We start from the raw sequence: 23,094 nt of genomic DNA on the forward strand, positions 1-23,094 counted from the left end.
TGCCTATACAAAGACACGGTTAATGTCTCTAAATTCTAACCACTGATTGCTGAGAAATCCAATGTGAACTCAGGGACGGCTCTTGCAGAAGACCAACCATAAGTCAATGGAGCAACTGATTTCTTTGGGATGCCTGGCTAAACCAATCCTCCAGCTTAGAATTATTTTTCTTGCCTTGTTTCTCTCTCTCCTTACTAGAAAGCTCTTGACAGAGAACATGCAATGTTCCATATTTAGCAAATTTCTGAAATATCTCTGCATGTATGTTTCTGAAATATCTCTTGGATCTCTGTATTCCAAGACCCCAGAGCAGCACTATGGAGTTAGGGGTTACTATTCTACACCAGAATGTCTCACTTCTGAACTAAAAAGGTTGATTTATATGCAAATGAGTTTATAATTTTAGAGGTTTTGTAAAAATATTTGATATTTTTAATGACACTGGGTTTTTATGAGAATATGATTTCTCAATTCTCTTTTTTCTCTTTCAAAATGTTTTGTGCTATCTTTTGTTTCTCTCTAAGGTGTTTTTATTTCTTGTTGCAATCAAGGATGGGCATGGTGCCAGGAAAATATTATAAATGTCTCCATCTATGTGGGAAGACATATTCAGTTTTAACATGACCCAGATAAGAAACTTTTCAGTATGAATGGAAAGAGTTTAATTATCACAGCAAGTATACCATGTTAAATTTTGCTATGCTTATTTTAATTTTCTTTGGCTATGGACCAAAGTGCAAAGTACAAAATAAATTTCATTATCATTATCTTAATTTGGGTCCCTATAAAGCAAAGGCAGTGGTAGCACATGCTATATTTTATTAGTGAGTACAATCTCAGAGATATAGAGTGGGTGGAAGAGAGTAGTGAGATAGGAAATGAAGGACAGAAAAGCGTGGGAAGTTACCCAGTTTTTATCACTCACTCTTGATTGTTCAGCCTCCCACCTGGATCCATGTCCACAGAAATCGATGTTTATCTAATGCTAATTATCAATGAAAGGTTACTATGTATTTTCCAATGGGTACTCACAGTTCTGCTGTGCTATCATATGGTTATGTGGTTGCAGGTAATAATAATGTACTGTACAGTCCAGAAAGTGAAAAGAAAGGATTTTAAAAGTTTTCACCATTCAGAAGTAAAAAGTGTTTGAGGAAATGTGTTTAATCTGATGAAACATCCCATGTTTACCCCAGGAATACGAGCAATCTTTGTTTTTAACGTATCAATTAAAATAAATTTCAATTAAAAATTCATATCACTTTGCAAATTCTATTCTGAATTAGATTTAATATTTAAGCAATACATTCATAATTTTGGTAATGATGCAGCATATCTATTTTGTTTATTGGGAACTTTGAAATGATTCATTTTCTTCAGCCTTGATGAAATTAATAGACTTAAATTAATGCAAGATTTAAAGCAAATATGTCACCTTCTCTCTCCTTCCTGCCTTCTCTCTGGGCCACAAACATGTACATACTAGAAGAGTGCTCTAGATAGTGGAAGGTGAGATTAAAAAAAAAAAGAAGAAGAAAGGAACAGGCAGTTACACATGCCAAGTTTATGGGGCAATGTAGGATCTCTTGTTTGTAATAACTGTTATAAACTCTTAAAAGGGGAAAGAACACCTGATGACTTGTATGCAAACACAGAGGAAAATATTTAACTGATATGTTCAATACATTTCTGAACATAAAGTTTGAATTAGAATCAGGTTAAAGATTGCAAATAAATTCTGCAGGAATCCCAGGCTTTTCTCACACTACAAGTTTATCTCAGTTTAGAAGTTATGACTTGTTATTTTGTTGTTCAAACCTAACATGTAAAATACTCCTCCTATATTTAAACTCAGTAGTTAACATTTGACCTCGTTTGTTTTTCAAATCATGAAGCACCTGGAGCTTCACAGTACATCATCACAGTTTTCCTGATTTGCAAAAATCACTTCTACCTTTTCAAAACTGAGATACCCTTAGGCTAGATCACATTGAATGAGATGAATTGTCTTGCGTAATTCCCTTCAAAGATGTATAGAGAAATAATCTTTTACTTCATTTATAATTAGAGATCAATTTTATAGAAATTTTATAGACCACATGCCTGGAAGAAAACCAACACAGTTTGGTGTCTATGGGTAAGAAATTATTCCTGCAATTTTGTCTTCTATCTACTGATGGCAGTGGAAAACACTGACACTACAGAGTGTATTTTAAAACAGTAGCAACTGGATGAAGGGATCATTTGCTCAAAATGCAATAAAACAGTAACATGATCTTTGGTTTCTCCATAACAGGAGGGTGATGTGTCAAGTAGCTCAAGAAATCTTAATCTGGGCTATATGAGCATCTACTGTTTCCTTGTACCCCTCCCTCCAGGTGTATCTTCATGTTACCTCTTCTCTGTTGGTTCCTCTATGCTATCTTTCATAAAGGGGGAGCTGTGGGTGAAGTTGAATGAGGGAAGATGGATATGTGGATGGTGAAAAAGAACAAAACAAGATAGTATGGCAAAGTTCAAAGGCCATTAGCTTTGAATTGGATGGGACTTGCTTACAATGTGATCCACATGATGAACACAATGTTTCCTTATGTTCTGCCCTTTGTGCTTATGGGTGGATAGCCTGAAGGAGTGACCCTTGAAATTTCTGACTCACAAATTCAGCATATCTACCTAAGAGCAATCTTGGGAGGGGGGGAGGGGGGAAAATCAATACAAAATCAATGTGTAAAATACTTCAAAGAGAACAAAGTACTAGGTCATAAGCCGAATGCCGCATGAAGGTGGAGCAGAGTTAGTTCCTAAAAGACTGTTATAATCTTGTCTCACCCTATAACAGTGAAATCCTCCTTCAAAGGAACAGATGAAAGACAGTTGAATGTGGTTTTGAATATGATAAAGACTTTATATTTGATAGGATTTGCATGTTATTATGCGACATACCTCTAATATATCCACCCATATAGTTTTTCTTTTAAGAGTTGTCGGAGGTAAAATGTTACTACTAAGTTTTGCATTAATGTAGACTATCTAATTTCTAGGTTTAACTGGATATGCTTTAAAAAGGGGTACATTCTCTACATCTGTTAAAATTTAAATTGGGTTAGAAGGTTGATTAATTTGAGGATTATATTTTGATTCTGTACTTGTCATTCTATTTCTTTTTCTCAGGAAGAATTTTTCTATATTAATAATCTAAGAATTTAAAAGTGATTAAATACTTAATTAAATTGAAGAATGAAAGTACAGTTAACAAAACTCAACAGTGTGTGAAGGATAAACCTCTTGGAGGTTTTGATGTTTGATGATTTTTGTTTGCTTATATTTCACACATGATGCATTTTCTATATTTAAAGCACAGCATTATTTCTCAACCTTATTGACACTGTCTGGACAGTACTATGCTGCCAACAATGATTTCTATGCCAAAAAAACTAGGATAAAGCCCCCCCCACAGCCCATTAGAAGACAGAAGACCAGGCAGATTAAATGTATGTGTATAAATATTCATGCATGTATATTTTATGTATTTATGTTTATTTGAACACATATCACCTATGCTTTCACAGATCAGATGTCTAAGGAGGTTAAAAATGTCCCCATACATAGTTATAAGTTTTCAGCTATGCTTCTATCTCAGGTGACTGTAGCAAAACTGATAAAGAGGACAATATAGCCAAGAATATCTCCTCTAGAGATAGCATAATGGCAAAAATAATACTTTATTTCTAATTTGTTTATGATATGGCTGATTTGTCTCCTGTTCCAGATATTGGCTTTGTGGTTCCCTTGATCAAAGATTTGGCTTTACTAGACCCAATCTCTAGACCACATTTTATTATAAATCCAATATTGGTTACCTGTAAATGTTGCCTTGAACCCCCAAACCCCAGAGCTTTAATGATTTAGTTGCTGACTCCCTAGACACAAGTCTCTGATGTGGGTAAGGCAGGAAGAAAGTAGAGAAAGAAAACTACACAAGCCAGTTCTTTCACACTGACTGACTGTTCTGGGACCTGAATTGTATACAGAAAAACCCTCCCTACACTTTCTCAAGTCTTTTGTATATGACCAAACCACATCTGAATCCTCTCGGGGACAAAGTTTATGCCCAAAACTTTTCCTAACACATGAAAATGAGAAAGGGAGATATGGGTACTGTATCAGCTTTGTGTCGCTGTGACCAAAATATATGTCAAGAACAATTTAGAGGAAGAAAAGTTTATTTTGGCATATAGTTTTAGAGGTCTCAGTCCATGGTCCCAACACTATCTCCTTTGGGCCTGAGGCAAGGCAGAATATCACAGCAGAAGACCATGTCAGAAGAAAATTGCTTAGTTCATGGCAGCTAGTTGAGTGGGGTGCGGGAGTAGATCAAGGTCAAGATAAATCCTTTCAGGTCATATCCACAATTATCTAATTCTTCCAACTAGGTCCCACCCATCAGTTGTCCAATCAGCTATTGATGGATTAATCCACTTGCTGGATTAATCTACTGATAAGGTCAGAGCCCTAATTATTGCCTAAAAACGCTACCTCTAAAGCTTGCTGCACTAGGGACAATGCTTTCAACACATGATCTTTTGACGGACATTCCATATTCAAACCATAACATGTCCATTAATTCAAATTTTACAACCATCACAATGCATTCTACTCAAGATCCCCATATAAATCATAATGAAAAAGCTTAACCCCAGGTAATTAAGGAAATTAGTGAACATGATGTAAAAATTAATCTTTAATTTTTCTATAGTCATGCAATCAAGAGAGTTCACATTCCACTTTGTAAATATCTTCAATTTCTGTAGAAGTACTCTTTCATTACTTTATGCCTGTGTATATATTTACTTAAGTTAAAAATAGCTGCCATATTGGGCCTTTTATGTTATGCTTTCAAATTCTAACACATGCTTACTCCATTTGTTATCTCCAACATTCAATTATAAAGTTGTACTGGCATATTAGATCTAAGCTATTTTTTCCAAAACTACAAATGGTTACCATTGCATGATCATTGATTAGTATAGTATAATTTGTCAATTTATAGCCCTATTATAAAGAGCAGGGTCCTATGGTAAGGAGTGGAGTTTTAATGTGACTGTTGGAAATAGGAAGCTTAAGTAGGATGCCAACTGGAGGATTTTATGGACCAAAAACTACAAGAACAATATGAGAGTTGGTGAAAAAAGAAGGTAGCAAGGAGAATAAGAAAGAAGGAGACAGAAAGGCATCCATAAGATAAACTGGCTAAAACTATAGCAGATGAGGCATGGTGTTGAATATTTTAAATCCAGGCTAGGATGACCAAACATCTAGATAATTCTGGCATTTAAAGACTTCCTTTAACCCAGGACTTACAGTACTACATCCAGGACAGTTGATCATCCTCTAATCCTAAACATATTGGAAATCACAGAATCCTAGTTGGGTTTTAACACCTTATCAGGACTGAGGAATTACATATTTCAAAGCAAGGACCAGAAGATTCTCTCTGAAAATTAATTTTATTTCTACTTTCTTATTAGGACACAATCAAAAAGTCACTCAGCTCTTAGAACTCTTTGTACTACTTGAAATAATTCATCACCTAGGTTTATTTGAAGCTTCTAAAAATGGTTAAGGAAAAATATGGTTCATTAGCTCACAAAAGTAACTGAAAGGGCTCTGGACACCTCTACAAAACAGGAAAATTTGATTTTTCTATTTCTCAAATTATTGCCTTTTAGTTCATATCAATAAATTTATGGATATGATTATGATTTATCAAAAAGCATTCACATTAAGCTATTGAAATTAAATATATTCTAAGACTACTCTTATTTACTTCTTCTCATTTATCACTATGATTATGATTTATCAAAAAGCATTCAAATTAAGCTACTAAATGAACATTTATACAGGAGCACTCATATACATATCAAAAAAAGGTTTTAGTTGTTTTTTCAGGACAAAATGTTCTATTGTCGAAATAAATCTCACTGATTTTATAATAACAAATAATTAACAATTTAGTGATTAATTTAGTGAATTAAACATTACTAACTCTAGATATTGCTGACTTGGTTTAAAGATATCTGACAAATATGAGCAGTGCCTGAAGTCTGGGGTCAGTCAAAAGAGATGACATGCCAATGGCATAGTTATTGTGTTATCACAGAACAGAAGACCACGTTTCCTGAGACCTTCAGCAGATAAGATTCCACCCAGTGCATGAGATCTGCCTTTTCTACTATCTCCGCTCATACAGTGTTAAAAAATGTTCCAAAAATTCCCATGTGGAATATAAATTCACGGCTTTCTATGGTGATGAATGATTCATGATGGCTTAAAAACGTGAGATTTACTTTAAAAACGCATTCTCTTTATATTACATCATTAATATTTGAGATTACCTGGTTTTTATATGAACCAAAATTCCAAATGGTAAGCCAAACTGATGTGCTACATCGAAAAATGAAAGTCCATCAAGTCTTTCAAAATTACTTTCACATTTTTGTTTGTACTTCTTATGTTTCAGGAACCTTTTAAGATGGAGAGAGTGTGTGTTGTAGATGTAATCATTTAACTTTCTTCAATAGGTAATTTAGACTAAAGAGAGAAGGAAAGACCAGCTTATTTGGTCAAAAGAAAGATCAAAAAAATAAAGAAAAGAGGCACAACAGAATATTTGTTACCGTGTAAATTCAAGTTGAATTTATCTTGTCAAAACAGAGTTTTGAAAAATAGAGTGAAAATAAGAAAAAACTTCCTGGACTGGGAACAAGTGATCTATTAAATAACCTTAGATTAATTATTGAGAATATCAATTCCAAAGCCACTCTGCGAGGTTTTGAAAAATACATTTGCTAGTCCAGTTTTATCTACTCCAGGGGTTTTATTTTCTGGTTAACAAACTTTTCTTTAAAAAAAAAAAAAAAAAGAAGAAGAAGACAGAACTATACCTAATATTTATTTTGAAATTCTCATCCATTCATTGCATGATCTATCTTGTTTTGTAACTCATTCTTGTGCCAATAGTATTTCATTTTAATAATTCATCTCATTTTGAGAAGTTTAGAAACCTAACCACAGCTCACATATTTTAGGAATAGAATCACAAATCAGAAAAACTAAGGAAGTTGAAGGAGACAATGTGTTTTGCTCATTCATGAATTTAATAAGTATTTACCTTGCATTGGGCACTGTTAAATTTCCAGGGAAAATAGTGGTGAACAAGAAGAATAAAGTCCCTGACCTACATGGGTGATAAACTTTAAAGCAGTGAACTAATGATTTATTATAAGTGCTAAAGAAAAAAAGCAAACCAGGCATTAAGATAAAAAGTAGTAGGAAAAAGGCATGTTAGATGAAATATTGGAATTAAGATAAACTCAGAGAAGGTAATACCTCAGAAAGACAAAGATACAAAAATACAGAGAATGGGGAGAAGACCATGCTTCCTCCTGAGCATGTCAGCTAGCTGCTGTGAACAGTGTGAGCCAGGAGTGTGATTGGTGAAGATAGAATCGCAGGTACCAATCAATGCAGGCAGCAAAGTCAATAACTGCTTTCAGGCTCTTCTTAGCCTGGTGGTCTTTCATGATTTTCAGCCCCAAATAGCTGAGGTTATTTCTAAAGTCAGTCCTGGTGACAGTGAAGAGCGAAGATGCACAGAGCAGACAACTTAGGACAGCAGACCATTCCACAGTCAGAAAGAGAAAGATGTCACTTTTAAGGGAACCAGAAGCTATCACCTATATTTGCACATGGGAGTAAAGATTTCCTCATGACACTTGACAGGACAGATTTGTAGTGGACACTAGAAATAGTAATAGATACATAGTTGATGGAGTATCTATGTTTAAAGGGCTACATTTGAGTCCTTACAGATGAAGAGAGCTAAAATGCCATGCAGACATGATAAAGAAATTGAAATAAATATGAAGTCATATTTATACCTATAGAAATAGATGACCTTTTCCCTTTAATGTCCAAATAAAATGACTGGAGCTTCAAACTCCACAATAACAGAATATGTTTTTCTCTTGTTGGTGGATCATCTTTTTCTAACACTCTTAAAGAGGATGGGCTCTCTCTCCCCTGCTGGTGAGCCCACCCTCAGCCTGCTTTTCCTTCCTTGCTGGGCTGCTCTAAGCTCAGCCTTGGGCTTCTGCTTGCTTTACCGTGGATCACAGTCTGTATTCCAGGCTGTCTCCCTCTTGCCTTCCTCAAAGCCCCAGCAACACAAGCTGAGTTCATTTATCACAGTTTTACTGAGAATATTTAGAAAGAATAGCGGAGGGAGACTTTTCCTAGAAATTTATCAGTCATTCCCTGCTAAAGGAAATCCACTGACCCTGTCTCCCAGAAGTCCAGGCAATTCTGCTGAGTTTCACCTTTCTCCAGTATTTTATCCCAAATTCACTTCTTCCACCATCCATCCACACCTCTCTAGGCATCACTGGCAAACTCCAAAATTTCTATTATTTTATTTGACAGCACAATATCATTCTTTATCTAAAATATTTAGGTCAACCAAGGAAGTATTACACAGTAGCAAGGGATACATTGGGACTGTCCCACAATGCATGTTTTTAAGCCATTAGAAGACTAAAACATGTATCCATGAAATTTTCTCATTTTAAGAAATATTTTTTTGGGCTGGGGATGTGGCTCAAGCGGTAGCGCGCTCGCCTGGCGTGCGTGCGGCCCGGGTTCGATCCTCAGCACCACATACCAACAAAGATGTTGTGTCCGCCGAGAACTAAAAAATAAATATTAAAAATTCTCTCTCTCTCTCTCTCTCTCTCTCTCTCTCTCTCTCTCTCTATCTCTATCTCTATCTCTATCTCTCTTTTAAAAAAAAAGAAATATTTCTCATTGGCTATGTTTGGTGGTCTACGGCAAACTTGTCTTCAGGGCCAACATTTAATAGAAGAATAAAAAAAAATGTAACATTTGTATAGTATTTTGATTTTGTTTATTTCCTTTTTTAATAAAAGATTTTCAAAAACATCATTCCATCAACTGTAGGAAGCACACTGTTTATTGTTCAGTGATTGAGGATACAGAGGATGCAAACTATTAAATTTTGGAAAATTGCCTGGGTTTCCCTCATGGAGTTAAAGACAAGAAGAAATGAATAGCCTAAGGTACACATTAATGCACTCAAAGTCAGCTAACTCATGACCAGCATACCCATTCCCCAAAGAAATCCTAGTCCCCAGATAAGCAAGGGTGAGAATTATGTGAATTATGAGGGGGCTGGGGAGAGAATTATGAGGGGGCTGGGGTGAGATCTACAAGGTGCATCTTATGTTCCCTGAAGGGCGGTTTGTCCCTGAGCACAAAAGCACACAGCATGGGGCTTCTTTCTGGGCTATCATTAGGTAACTATGTGCTCAAGGGAGATTCTCATGTACAGAAGAGACAAAGCTGCCAGATAAGGCTCCTTTTGTCTGGGAGGCTGAATAGAAATGTCATTAAAGCCAGGAGCTTTGTAATCAGACTATCCTGGTGTAAAATTTGGATCTGCCATTACTATGATATTTGGCAATTTAAATTCATTCCTTTCCGCAGAAAATGGCAGTGATTGTGGTATTTACCTCATATGATTGCTGTGAAGATTAAATGAACTGATGCCTAAAGAATTTTACACAGTGAGAAGGTATTAATAATAGCTAGAAATTGTGTGTACGATACCTTACCTATCACTCTTTAAATTTCTTAGGAAAATCTTAATGGTTTATGTTTCTCTCTATTAGAAAAGAAAAAAAAATGAATTAATGGCATCAAACAAAAAAACATAACCACTTTTTACAAAGTTCCAACAGTTGAAATTTTTCTGTCTTCAGAGTATTAAAAAGGTAACTGGAGCAGTTTTCAGTACAGGATTCTGAGTTAGTCCCCACATTTTCTCTAAACACATAATTGTCCTTTAAGATTTTTAGAAATTCCACAGGAAAAGTTATGTCCATATGAAAAGATGAAGAACTCTTCTCTCAGTCCCTTTTGTCTTTTGTAAAAAGTAAATGGTACTAAAAGTTAACTCTCATCAAAATGAAAGGAGAATTATTAATGAACTCTTGAAAATACACATAAGGAAAAATAAGCCCACATTCATATTTCTCATCTGGCCTCAAAGAGAGATCATTTGGTCACAGCTTGCAGTGAGCCATCAGCTCCACCATGGAAAGAAATGACCTATTTCACTTTGGTGTTTCTCACAAAAGATAAAAATATATGAAAGTATAAAGGATGGTATTTGTTAGAATAGATCTAAGAAGTCCGTATAAATACACACACACACACACACACACACACACACGCACACAAACACACACACACACACACACACATACACACACATCTATATGCACTTAGCTTCCAAAATTGGGGGGGAAAATGTGATAAATGTATTCCATATGCATGAAAATTTTCATATTAAAATTCTATAAACATTTTATTATCATTTTTTCTCTGTCATTTCCAGAAAAAAAAAAAGCATAATTAAAAAAAAACTCTCTTAAATCCAGGCACAGTGGCACACACCTGTAATCCTAGCTACTGGAGAGACTAAGGCAGGAGAATCACAAATTTGAGAACAACCTGGGCCACTCAGTGAGACCCAGTCTTGGAATAAAATAAAAATTTGCTTATAATCTTTTCAGTTTTCTATTAATTCTAGCAATGGATATGACAAATTCAAATAAAAACAAAAATGGCAAAGGTCAATGGAACTTACAGGTCTTCCTTTCTTTTTTTATTTGAAATTATAACCCTGGTCCCCACCCCCCACCCACACCCACTTTGATCAACATCTCCTCAACCCCTGGCAACTAAATTCTATTCTTAATTTCTATGAGTTCAACTTTTTTACATTCCACATATAATGATAAAACCAATATCGTGAGGTATTTATCTCTTTGTGCTGGGCTTATTTTACTTGGCACAATGTCCTCAAGATTCATCCATGTTATCAAAAATGACAAGATTTCCTTCTTTTTTTTTACATCTGCATACTAGTTCATTGTATATATTCTTTACTGTTGTACTCATTGATAGATACTTAACTTCATCCATTATCTTGGCTATAGGAAAATCATGCTACAATGAACATGAGAGAACAGATATCTCTTGAACATAAGTATTTCATTTGCTTTGGATTTGTACCCAGTAGTAGAACAGCTAGATCGTACAGTAGTTCTATTTTTAATTTTCTGAGGAACTTCCATACTGTTTTCCATAATAACTACACTAATTTGTATTACTACCAACAGTGTACAAGGGTTCTTTTTTCATCACATCCTCTCCAACATTTATCTTTTTTCTTTTTGATAACAGCCATTATAACAGGTAAAATGTGAGAGCTTACTGTGGTTTTAATTTTCATTTCCCGAATATTGAGAATTTTTTAATACACCTGTTTCCACTCTCTGTGTCTAACCCTCATCTCACACCACATACAATAAGTCAACTCAAAATGGGTTAAAGATTTGAATGTAAGACCTGAAGCCATAAAACTACAGGAAGAAAGCACAAGGGAAATGTCCAATGACAATGATCTGGACATGGGTTTTCTATATATGAACCTAAAAGCACAAGCAACAAAAGCGAATATAGACAAATAGGATTACATGAAACTAAAAGGTTTCTGCACAGCAAAGGAAACTGTCCACAGAGTGAAGAGGCAGTTTATTGAATGGGAGAAAATATTTAGACACCATGCATATGATAAGGGGTTAAGGTACAAAATATATAAGGCACTGAACTCACTAGTAGGAAAACAAATAGTCTAACTGAAAAATGAACAAAGGATCTAAATACACATTTCTTATAGGCATCCTTATTCTTGAGGTCCTGAGACATACCATCGCATGAAATCTAACAGAGAGTACAATCTAAAGGAATCTAGTAGGAAGCTTAGGAAAACTTGTCCTTCATAAGGTTGTGACAGGGCTCTGGCTCCTGAGTGGCAGATGCCTGTTAAAGCATACACGGGATACTGGGCAGAGTTCAGTGCTTCAAGAAACGGAGGAATATGAATCACTAAATTCCTGTGTGATCCAGGAACAAGAGATCATCACCTCATTGTGAAGTCTGCTCAGCCCTCTATTTGCTAAAAGAGGACTCCAGCCAAAAATACAAAATGAGAAGTGACTTTCTGGAAAACTTTTTTTTTTATATTTAAATTACCACCTTTCTCAAGTTTTACAAAGTGCTTAATAAATTAACATCTTTCTGAATGAATACTTTTAACAAGCTATAAAGATGGTATATCATAAGAGCATTGACATGCAGAATATGCATATATATTTTTTAATTGACATTTTAATACAGTTGCCTAAGCTCAAGTTTTATAGTTTGGTTATTTCATATGCGGGAGATTAACATTTTTAAAATCACTATAAATTCTAAAGGGCATCCTCTATTTATTACACTTTCTGTTAGTCTCATATTAGAGGGTACAACTGAAATTCAGTTCTCAATTTAAGGTAAAAATATCTTTGGAACATTCGTGATTATTTTGTACTTTAGTGCTCATTTAAAAAGGCATTGTAGATCATCTTTAAAAATTAAAGGCCACTGATTTGCAGAATGATAATAAAATAGATGTTTCATTGTTAGTATGGAAAGTTTCTATAATTGGGTTTTAATTAAGTTATTTTAAATGGATATTTCAAAGCCTGAGTGGGTGTTTTAATAATGTGCTAATATATGCAAATGATAATGTCTTTTCTCCTATTGGATTGTCAGTCAATTTAAACTTTTGTCAGAACTTTCCCCTGTCATTCTGCCTTCACATCCCCCCCCCATTTTATTTTTCTCCTGCATTGGCATTCTGGTGGCAACCTTGATAAGATGAATAAATAGGAAACAAAACTGTATGGTCACATTATGTGGTCTCAAATCAAAATTTCCACTATTCCTCTTTTCTAGTTATTCCTCTTTTCAACTTCACTGAGGATGCTACACATTACTTATGTTTCAAATAGAAGCCTACTGGTAGGCCATTTGGAGTTCAGGCACCCAAAAGATGGTGCTCTAACCTCAGAACCCCATTCCACATACAATCTACTCTAACAAATCAGAGAAGAATGAGCTAATGGATACAGATTCCATTGCCTAGCAAACATCAAGATCCTGAATTATCTCGTTATTATTACTGAGTTCTCAGTGGGATCCCCTCCAGCTGTCTGAAGGTGAGATTTAGACTAAGAAAGAAGGCCCCCCTGTCACTGTGGCAAGATTTGATAGTACTGCTCAGGTTGCTCTGCATGGCTGGCCCACCAACCAGATCTTTGGGCCTCCAAACTGCAGTTCTTTTTTTTTTTTTTTTTTTTTTAAAGAGAGAGAGAGAGGAGAGAGAGAGAGAGAGAGAGAGAGAGAGAGAGAGAATTTTTTTTAAATATTTATTTATTTTTTTTTTAGTTCTCGGCGGACACAACATCTTTGTTGGTATGTGGTGCTGAGGATCGAACCGGGGCCGCACGCATGCCACGCGAGCGCGCTACCGTTTGAGCCACATCCCCAGCCCCAAACTGCAGTTCTTATAGCAGGCATGACAAACTTCAGCTCTAATAACCTCCCACCCCAGATGTCTACCCTGACTCTGGGCTTCTTGTTCTTGGTATACATCTCCCATGTATGTCAGCTGTTTGGGGCTTTCAGCCTCATTTCCTTATGGTTTTCCCACAGCATTGCTTAGCTTATATTCATTGTAGCCAAAGCCAAGGCCCTGGGGAACATTCAAGAAAGGTAAAACATCTGTGAGTTGGACATGTGCCAATGCTAAAATTCTCTTATGCCTTAAAGCATTGTGCGAGAGTGTCAGAAAGGAAAAAAAAAAAAAAAAAAAAAAAAAAAAAAAAAAAAAAGCAGCCATCCTTCTCTTCTACCCACTGGCCAAACTGGGGTGGTTCCAGGTAACACAGTCATTCTTCAGACCTAGATGCTATCCTGACTTTATGATACAAATACATAGATTTGTGACAATGGATTAGATGTAAATTTTTATAAGAAAAACTCATGTAGTTTCCTGAAGGTAAGCTGTAAAATCCAGAATACTGGTAATATTTTCTAATAGAACAATGTACAGTGCTACTCAGTTTGATCAAGTGGTTAAGAGGAAGAGAACTGGAATCAGTATACTCAGGTTTAGATCTTATTACTACTTTTCTACTAGGTCAAGTTCCTAAACTTCTGTAAGCCTCAGTTTCCCCAGCTGTGAAATGACATTGTTGACTCTCTTGGTTTTGAGGAGTTAGTGAATTATTATTTGCTTGGAAAGATGCCTGTTACTGTTATTGGATCAAATAATAAAGATTGGACACAACAGCATGAATTGCTGCTAGAAAAATAACTTCTCAATTAAAGGCAAGCAAAATACCTGCAATGAAGGTAAACACATTCACTCTATCTTTGTACAAGATAAAACAAACTGGCAAATATGTTCAGTATACAGATCATAAGTGGAAGAGGCACATTCAATGAATTCTAATTAAATTTTATTCAGCACCACCCAGAAAGTTGTGATCTATCCAGTTTCCATTGTCTGAATGTTTTAAACATTCCATTTTAAGCTTCTTCATGGCTAAATTTATAAAACTGCTTTTACAAACTTGTTCTTTTGTTCTTCATTCTCTAACTTCCCATATGTGCCAAGTCTACAATGCCTACCAACCCTTCTTTAATGGTTTTCTTGCTAGTCCCCGTTTTCTTCCTACATCTTCACAAACAAGGGGGATGTGGAAACTAATATCTCCAACTTTTTATTCAAAACAAGTACTTTATTTTTCTCATTAAAAATGCCTATCTTACCTATATTAAAATGAGATCATGTTTGGCCACATCAAGCACACTAGAAATGTTCTTGGAACCAACACAGAACCCAGAATGAGCAAAATAATTGAAAAGTTTAGCCCATGGTATCCCAGCTTCTCGGAAGGCTGAGATAGGAGGATCACAAGTTCGAAGCCAGCCTCAGCAATTTGGCAAGGTCCTAGGTTACTTAATGAGAAACTGTCTCAAAAATATCAATTTTTAAAAAGAAGGGGACTTTTTAAAATTTTTTAAATTTTTAATGGGATGTGATCCAGTGGTTGAGTGTTCCTGGGTTCAATCCCCGGTACCAAAAAATAAAATAAAAATTTGTTACATAAGATGGACTTAGAATTCAACATCAAAGTACTATATACAAATAAGTACTATAAAATTAGATTAACTTCCCAATTTATTTGTCCTAAGATGTAGAGCAGACATGGTTTGCATCAGAAGGGGTCTTGTTAGATCTGAGTATCTCAGTATCTTTCTACTTAATGACCTTTTTACAGTGATTCAGGAAAAACAAACTTACACTTTTGTGAGCAGACATCAGTGTCTCTCTTGATTCTTGATCAAAACCAATAATCAAGAAGGTTATTCTTCATTTAAGAGGAAAACAAAGAGCTGTTAGCATGATATTCCTGTTCAGTACCTCCACTTTTATAGCATCCATGTCTTCAACTCCTGAGCTTTCTCCCCTAATCTTCCTTTTTTATTGACAATTTGATTCTGAAGATATCTGATCAAAATTTCAGTTACCCACAAATTATTATATCTATCCAAAAAGAAAATTAAGGTAGGTGGTATCTCATTTTTAAATATGAGCACTAAGTAGGATAATTTGTGTTCTATAAAGAAAAAATAAGTATATATGATACCTGTACATGATTACAAAATGGTTTTATGTACTAATCTTCTCAGGTTTCCAGATAAAGAGTACTATGGCATTTATGACTGGGTTGTTCAAACAACAGAACTTATTTTCTCACAGCTCTGCAGCTTTGAAGTTTCAGATCAGTGTCAGAAGGTGGATTTGTAGTGAGGGCTCTCATGGCTTATAGACGGATGCCCCCTTGCTGTGCCCTCACGTATCTTTTCCTCTGTTCATGCATGAGAGGGAGGGATGTCTGTCTTTCTCTTCTCATACATAAGGCTTCCCAATCCTATCAGATTAATACCCACCTTATTACTTCATTTAACCTTAATTACTTCCTAAAAGTCCCTATCTTCAAATACAGCCACACTGGGATTTAGACTTCAATATATGAATTTTGGAAAGATAAAATTCAGCTCATAGCATTTACAATATTAAGAGCATACTCTTATCTAAATGTATCCCAATAATTAATAAAATTATTATAATCAATTGTAAGGTCATTCTACTTACTCTATTGCCCTTGCTGGGCATTCTCTTTTTTGAATTCTAAACCTATTTCAATAACATGATAGCATTTTTAATCACACTTTTTTCTTCAAGTTAGTTCAGTTGACACATACAGTGTTATATCAGCTGTTGGCAAATGAAATTGACAACCCTGCTTCTCCCTTGCCAATCAACTTCTTATCTTGTACATGACAATGCTATTTTATAAGATTTTAACCTGATGTGATTTTGCTATTTGGACTTCTCCAACACCTGAATTTCACACTGAAATTCCTACAGTTGTTTACATTTTCATCCTTCTGAGATCTGGAAGTGGAACCATAGATGCTGGCCACCTCCCATCCATGTGTTTTCATATTTCTCCATCCAAAACTCAAGCGTCGCACACTTCTGAAAGCTCCCTGATTTGTCAAGGGGAAGGAGAGCTTACTTCATTTAATTATGGTCATTGCATTTTTCTCTCTCCCCCTGGGACTTTTTGGTATCCAATGAGTATATTGCTTCTAATTGCCCTCCCTTCCCTTTAAGATTTCTGAAGACTTCTTTCTCTTTATCTCATGCCAATTAACATCTCCTTCACCACTACCACCTCACCTCCAACACATCTAGACCCATTTTCCCTGAGGATAGTTTTCCATTAATGCCATGCAATGACTTCTTTAAAAAAAATAAAAATAACTTCTCCCAAAGACCACCCACCAATAGGTGATCAGAAAATGTTGCAGGCCTGTCAAGAAACTTCAGACTAAACTGAGAGTGTTAACCTAATTGCAGGCAATGTGACTTAGTGTTTTCTGAAAGATTTTCAATAAAAGTCACTGCAAACTACATTCAATATTCTTATAGGCTCTTACTATGATACTAGAACACTAAAATTGATAGTTAAATCATGATGTGGATCATAGGTGTTCAGAAAGTCTAAACCCAGCAACCATTTTAGATGTCTCTGAAGTTTTTGGAGAATGGTTTTAAAAATTAAATGGTATCTTAATCAACAATATTGGGAAGAGTATAAAAATTTCTTATGAACCTTCAGCTCTTTAGCACTCTATTTAAAATAATTAAAAAACTGAGAATGCCTTTTCCTCTTACATCCCCAATTGACTGATCACAACTCGAGACATTGTTGAGGGGACACATGATAGAGACTTGACTTAAACTAGCTAATGAAATTGCTTTTCTCAAGAATTTCGAATTAAAGTTGGGCGCAGTGACACTTGCCTGTAATTCCAGTGACTTGGAAGGCTAAGTCATGAGGATTCGAGGTTGAGGCTAGCCTCAGCAACTGAACAAGGCAATGCTTCAAAATAAAAAATAAAAATGGCTGGGGATATGGCTTACTGGTAGAGTGTCCCTGGGTTCAATTCCTCATACTGGAAAAAAAAATTATATATATTTTCATTCAAGACTGAAAGATATTAGTCACTTCTATGTGCTCTTAAATTAAAGGCATATAAGTTTAAGATATTTCAGGATCATCTTTGACCATAAGGAGATCCAGCCTACAAAGAAGAATGATTTGAGCCTAACCTGACTTTCAAAGAGAAGCAAACTAAGGATCAATGCAGCCCAGAAGGAGACAGAGGATGATTGAGAGCTTCCTAATTGCTGTTCTGGTGGTTTCTGAGACCCAAGTGCTATTTCTTCTCTTGAGCTCCATGACCTTGCCTGAGTAGTGAGTTGAAGAGAAACCCCACCTCCCAAATTATGTTCACTTAGAACCTCAGAATATGACCCATTTTTAAAAAATTTAGTTTCTTTGCAGATATATCGAAAGCAAAAATATGGAGATGGGACCATGAGGGATTACGATGGTCCCTGAATCCAATGATGAGTATTTTTAACTGTAAAGGAAAAGATAGAGACACAGAGAGGAGAAGGCAGAGGCAGGACTAGAGTGATGTTTAAGCATGGTAAGAATTCTAGGATTGCTGGACACCCTAGGAGCTGGAGGAGAATGGAACAAGGATTATTCCTTACAGTTGCTGGAGGTAGTGTGGTCCTCTGGATACCTGGAGTTCAGACTTCTGACCTTCTGAACTGTGAGAGTTCAGAATGACATTCTGTTGTTTTAAGCCACCTAGTTTGTGGTAATTTGTTAAGTACCCCCCTTATGTTTTATAATCATTCTGTTCAAAACATCATGAGTAATATTTAGTTTTCTTAGTAAGAAAAATAATTTAACTAAAACAGAGATTATTTATAAATAATAGAGCTATTTCACTAGAATAATTTTAAAATTATTATTATTATAAGCCTAAAATATTATTTTTAAAAATGTGAAGAATATCCATAATTATATCAATATCAGTAATATATTGAACCTGAACAAAGAGATAATACGTAACTGCTACATAACTTCCCCATAATTGCACATTTGGCTATTCGAAATGAGATCAATATCCAGTTTGAATATTTTCCCTAATATTTCAAGATGTAAAGATGCTTGCATGAACTTAGTCTTTTAAAGCTTTGTTTTCTAATCATCTATAAGAGCTCCATCACTATAACAAACTACCTGAGATAAACAAATTAAAAGGAAGAAAGATTTTTTTTGGCTCTTGCAGAGGTTTCAGTTCACGGTCACTTGATGCAGTTGTCTTTGGCCCCATGGTGAATCAAAACATCATGGCAAGGAGCATGTGGTAAAGAAAGCAACTCACTTCATGACAACCAAAAAGTAAACAGAGGGAAGTGGGGTAAGAGTCCCGATATCTGGTTCAAGGACACACTCCTAATGACCTCAATTTCCTTCACTAGGCACCAACTCCTAAAGGTCTCTGGCTTCCCAATATTGCCACAGGCTGGTGACCAAGCCTATATATAGCACATGGCTTCAGGAGACATTGAAGATCCAAAGCATAACATCATTCATGATAATGAAAATTGCTTTTTCTTTGTACATGAGACAAAGTGTAATTAAATCTATACAATGCTAAACTAAAAATAGGAAACTGCTATTGGGTAGGAGAGAGGGAAAGAGGTGCCATATCTTCAGGAATGTCAACACAGTCACCAGGCATAGTCTCTGTCTCCAACTGATGTGAATTCTGTCTTTGGCTACAACCCATTACCTAGCTGATGCACTAGTATTCTGAACTATACTAAGAGATTCACCTCCCCGCAAGGGGACATCCAAACACGAAACCACATAAACCTAGAAAATCAACCAAACACTGCAACAGGAAATTATTTAGTCCAACTCTCTGTTTATAGAGACAAAAACTAAGGCCCAGAGAGGTGATGTAAATTCCCTACAGCTGCTCAGCTAGTTAATGCATCATTACTACTCATAGTGCAAGAATAAGGAACAGCAGGACTTAGCTACTTAGAAATTCACAAGCCTGCCAAGGAAAAGGAAAAGAAAAAAAAAATCAAAACATGCAGCAAAAACAAAACACTACAAGATCTTAAAATGCTATTTTTTGGTCACTGGAGGAAACTCTGAATTCTGCCTTCAATTCAATCTCTCTGTCCCTGAAGTGAATAAAAAAAGAGAAGTTCATGTTTCTTTTGAAAGCTATGATATCTGTTCAATAAAGTCTGAATACTCAGAAAATGAGGTTCAGCCCTGCCCTTGTATTTTTTTTAGCTGAATATATATTCCCAAGCAATGTCACACATCTACAAGTAAATTAATCCAAAAGAAAAGAATGCGGAGTTTATTTAAAGTTCAAGGTATTTCTTGAACATGAGCATTTGGTCTGATGGGTCACCGATTCCATTTCCAGTGCACTGATAACAAAAATCCATATATTTTAAACATTAAAAAAAATAATAAGGAAAACCTTGTGCTTGTTTCTTCTCGTCTATGGCATTTCTTGAGGGTTTAGGCATTTGGCCTCTAATTTTATTTTCACTTCACTGCTCTGACAGCCAAGCTGCAGAGCTTGGCATTAAAAAAAAATCAGTGTGAGTGGTTGAAATATATAATTTCCTTGGATTGGGAAGGCCTGCAGTGTCTGGTCACTCACTACCCAGCTATCTTTGTTGGTTACACTGACAGGAAAGGTCATATAGCTTTGTGATAAAAGAAATTTGAAAGAAAAGAAGGAATATAATTATCTGATCTCAGAGTCCAGTGGAGTGGAGATACACTGGAGAGCTTAGCACGAACTTGAATCTCTGCCCTCTTCCTCACACCACGACAGAAATGTCAATGGGATGATGCTCCGGATTTAATCTTTTAGCATTAAACAGGAAAGTCATCTTCTTCTTTTTGTTTTTCTTTTCTTGTAAGCATTGTCACTGTGTTTTCTGTAATCTTTATAATCGTTTCCATCTCATCACCTCTAGAATCTGAAATCAATGATCATATTTACTGATAATTTCTTCCTCCACATCGATAATGATTTTCTTCCGTTTTCCTGACTGCTATACTGTAGCTGCTATGGTCTGAATGTTTGTGTCTGCCCCCGACACCCACAGCAAATTTGTATCTTAAAACCTGATCACAAATGGTGGTGTGAGGAGGTAAGGCCTCTGGGAATGGATTAAATCATGAAGGCTGAGACTTCAAGAATAGGATTAGTGTCCTAATAAAAGTGGTCCCAGATTGCTGCCTCTGGCCCTAACACTATATGAGGACACAAGGAGAAGTTACCTTGTATGAACTACAGAATGGGCCTTTTTGGATACAGAATCTGCTAGTGCCTCCATCTTGGACTTCCACCTTCTAGAACTATGAAAAATAGATATCTGTTGTTTATAAACTGCTCAGTCTGTTTTGTTATAGCAACCCCAGTAGACTAAGATAGAGCAATGCTTCTTCAGGCCATTAGATTGGAATGTGAGCCATGACAGATCATTCCTCACACAGTATCCAGCCTCTTGCTAAACAGCTTTCAGGCAAGATTGGATCCCAAGGAAAGTGAAAGCTCTATGCTGCCTTTCTTTAGCTGTATCTGTGCTTGCTATTATTTCTGAAGGAGAAACAACCACTTACACTCAAATCACTCACTTCTTGAGATAAAATATTGAATATTTTCAAAATCCCTATATATACTGTTTCAGGACAGAGGAAGGACTCTGCTGCCTGTAAAGGGACACAGAAGCTAATGTATGGTTATTTTCTTAACCATATTTAAAAACAAAACATCAGGCATTGCCCAGTAGCATCTACACTTTCCTAGTTCACAAGTCGTGAATGAATGCTGTATGCTTTGTATTGTCATGGAAAAGAATAATCTAAATTTTAAATACCTGCTTCTCAAAAATAAGCAAGAAATAGATAATCAGAAAATAAAAAGAATGAAAGTTGAAATAAGTATTTTCTCTTAAGGCCTTTCCAAGGTCCACCTATAGCTGTTCAGGCTGTAATCGCATTGGTGTCATTCAAATATGAATATGTGATGGCGTGGATGGCACTCCCTGGAGATTTTCCACGCAATGAACTTACCCTTGGAGCAGCACTTGGGGAAACAAGAGGAGCCAGGTAGGAGATAGATACTTTTCCCCTGAAACATGCCTGAATGATAATTAATGGAAGGGCCTTGCTAGAACAATCCAAAAGCACCCTTTTCCTCCTGGGATTAGAGATCTGTAGGCCCAATGGTATTTTTCTCTCAATGTATTCTGAGTTCTACTTGGCATTGGTGCCCCCTTAACATTTAGTGCCCCTTTACCCCCATATATATGGATGTGTGTGTTCTTTTTCTTTTTTTTTATTATGTATACTTCTTTCCAGCTTATTGTCCTTATTTATAGCTCTACTAAAATTTCAAACTCTCTTCATAAATGTCAAACATTGTATGGGATTGGAGAAATCAGATTGGAGAAATCAGGCTTGCCCAGGAAGGACAGCTAACTTTGATCAACCAGCCCTGCAGTGCTCTCTCCAATGTGTCAAATGTGAATTATTTTCTTATGTGGAGCATTTTTTATGGTAATCTGAAAATTCCATTATTTAAAAAATGTGTGCACATGTACACGTACACACACACACACACACACACACACACCACATTAACTAATTTGAGACAAAGGGAAAAAGACCATTAGTGAGCTGTTGAATTGCTTCATTAAGTCTATATTTAGTGCTACCTCTATTTCAAATTAAGGGAGTCTTGAATGCTCTTTTTAGAGACAATATTCAGTACAATTCTATGTAAGATCATTTTGATGGGATATCTTTAAATCAAAAGGCAAAATCCTCAACATAATTCCACTGTCTGTGGGAAAAAGCAAATTAGAATAAACAACGTCTAAATTCTTCTGGGACTTTAAAGATATGTACTTCTAAGTCATTTATAAAAATTTAAATTGAAGAAAAATCACAGAGGAGACGAGGATGATTGGGAAAAATCTAGTGATTATTTTAATTGTATAAACATAAGAATTTTTCAAAATTTATTATAATGTCTGTCTAATCTAGCCACAGGATAGATGCATTTCATTGACTTTTTAGTGTGTAGAAACTGAGACACTGAAAATTAAAAGGCTAAAAAGTATAAGGTTCAAATTCAAAACCCAAATTTTCTTATTTAAATATTATATCTACAAAGGAATAAGAAACACAAATATCTTTTAAAAGAAACACTATATGCGTACATATAGTGATGTGATTTATTTAGGTACCCAAAACCCCCTGAACTCCGAAAAGTTCCAAATACTTCACATAGAAATATCTCTACTATGTAGAAGCTGGCGTGAGAACAAGCTATTATTAATGTTTATTATGAGTATGTGCTGTCGTAGGTTAGTTCCCTGGAGACAGTCTCCTCAATTGGAAGTTTGTGTGCTGGAGCTATATAGGGTATTGGTCTTAAGAGTTACACATATGAAAGAGTGGAAGAAGATCAACTGGAGGACAAAATCAAACTTTGATGTGGTTGCCATGCATACTTTAACTGATGCTGAGGGTGCTCAGGAGTAGAGATTCCCTAGAGTTTTTTCTAATTGAGACA

This window comes from Spermophilus citellus (assembly GCF_964194105.1).
Source record: "Spermophilus citellus genome assembly, chromosome: 16".
Taxonomy (NCBI): domain Eukaryota; kingdom Metazoa; phylum Chordata; class Mammalia; order Rodentia; family Sciuridae; genus Spermophilus; species Spermophilus citellus.